Source organism: Physella acuta, unplaced genomic scaffold (assembly GCF_028476545.2).
Source record: "Physella acuta isolate Inbredline_101_S28 unplaced genomic scaffold, ASM2847654v3 ptg002691l, whole genome shotgun sequence".
NCBI lineage: Eukaryota > Metazoa > Mollusca > Gastropoda > Physidae > Physella > Physella acuta.
Genome location: NW_026734127.1, coordinates 50001 through 52500, shown reverse-complemented (window position 1 = coordinate 52500; position 2500 = coordinate 50001).

Below are 2500 nucleotides of genomic sequence, written 5' to 3'. Positions count from 1 at the left end.
TGTTCTGACGTTAAATCCTACTTGCACACACGTGTGGGAATAGATTAGATATCATCTAGAGATAGAATTCCTATTATTTAATTAAAATAGAGACTCTAGATTTAATAGTTGTGTCATAGTTACATTAAGTCGAATTAGCGAAGCGGAGGCGGGAACTAGATTCTAGATCTAACACTTCGATTGCGATGAAAAAAAAAATAGCTTTATTTTAAGGCCGACAAGGCAAATACGGTTTAATTAATATTAAAGAAATAAGTCCGAACACCTACCTTAAGCGAATCATCTACACAACACATGACTAGAAATAATACACGTCCACACGAAGAGCGATTGAAACGGTGACTGCAACGGTGAAAACTTGTACGACGGAAACATGGCGCCTAGGTTTATGCCTACTTCCGGTCCTGATGAAAATTTTTAATTCATTTTAAATTTTGCGCTCTATTTCGTCCGCGCTTGTCCACTTAAACTCTACAGAAAAGATAGTCTATATAAAAATAATTCCTAGAAGACAATTTTATGAGAGATCACCCACATTTATTTACCCTGCCTGTCTACCTTAGGGTTAGAGTTTGAATTTTTCTAGATTCAAGCCAAATATGCCGTGTCGATTAAACGACGACGTACATAACAGAGCGAAGGACAATGAATGGTTCCTTAATTAACTATAATTACGGTCCTAATACAACTACAATTCACCATAGTACTAATATGTATGTGTATTGTTGTTTTGGGAGTTCTGTCATTACATTTTAAATTATAAAAAAAACGGGTTTACGATACACTTCATTACGCCGCCGATCGTGGTTTTAGATTTAAATTTGGTCGGATTCGGTTTATTATTAATTTATATAATACTTTATACATACTTTAATTCATTAAATACATTTATCTATGTATTTATTTCATTAGTTAAGTATTTGTTTAACTAAAAATTATCAATTTAAGGCATAACAATTACAGAAAACGATTGTATTTGAGATAAGTCTTATCGAACCATTTAGTAGCTGGGTCGGTTTATTATTAATTTATCTAATACTTTATACATACTTTCACTCATTAATTACATGTATATATGCATTCATTAAATCATTTAAGTATTTATTTCATCAAAAAGTATCGATTGAAGGCATAACACTGATAGAAAACGATTGTATTTGAGATAAGTCTTATCGAACCATTTAGTAGCTGGTTCGCGGGTCGGTTTTATTCCTTAACTCTAGATTTAAGTCTATCGTGTTTAATTTCAATTTAATTTATCACAACTTTTAGATTTTGTACTAGATTAAGCTACATTGAAGCTTATTTTTCACTATTTAATCAATAGAGGATATTATATAATATTTTTAAGTCTAATATTACGCAGCCGTTTGTTAAATCTAGTTTTACAACGACGACTCGCGCGATTTCGGTTTGGTTTTAAAACTTAAGTTCATTGATTCTTAAAATATATATTCCAGTTAGAATAGAACTGAATACGTACCACATGATGTATACACACGTTTGGGTTATTTATTTATTTTAAATTTAGTTTATTATGACCGATCGTAATTAACTTTGGCGATACCGGGCTGATATGTCTTATCGACCGGAAAACTACTGTCCCTTCGGTCGACTAGTTGGTCTTAGACGGCATTACCGAGGTTTGAAAAACTCTTACACCGTGTTTTTATTTTCACATAGATCCTATATTTTGATACCAGTCATTCGTTTAAGTTTAAATTAGAAAACGTGAAATGTAGTTTATTGGAAACACTAATGTTTTTAATTTTGTACAAAATAAATTTTTATTCGTTTCAGGTAAACGGCGGGATGAGAAAAATCTGCTTTCTACAACACATACATTGGTTAAGAATATAAAGTGAAATATAGTTGTACAAACACCGTCTCTACTTAGCAGCTTAGCCTCTACGGCAATGCCGCGTCTTTACACTGGGCGAGCTTGAGACTGGAAAACTCTCGATCACTCTACGCGGGAATGCCGCTAAGTCGAGGCGGTCTGATCGGCAACCCATCAAACTTCAGCTCATCTATTTTTTTTTTATTTTTCACAATTTTTTTAAAATTCGGGTAAACGGCGGGATGAACTCAACCAAATTTTTCAATTGGGTTTTTAATATCCACGTACATTCAGCGCAAAGTGAAATGTAGTTTTAATGTATTTAAACATAGAACAACCACCGTCATTCGCCAGCTCTGTTAGACTAACGACTCGCCGCTTCGCATCCTCGGTGGAACGGGCGACCTCTCGATCACTTGCGGCCACAGTACGGCAATGCCGCAAAATAAAGTCGGTTTGATCGGTGAACTGCCACTCGCACGATGAAACTTTGAGACATTTTTTTTCGGACTTTGAAAATTTTCAAAGTCCGACCGAATGACGAAAAGTGAAATGTAGTGCAAAACTTTGAATAAAAAAAAAAAGAAACAGGCGCATGAGACGACACGTCGTCCCATGCCATTGCCTGTCTCTCTTCGATGGACGACGGCGACGCAGCGC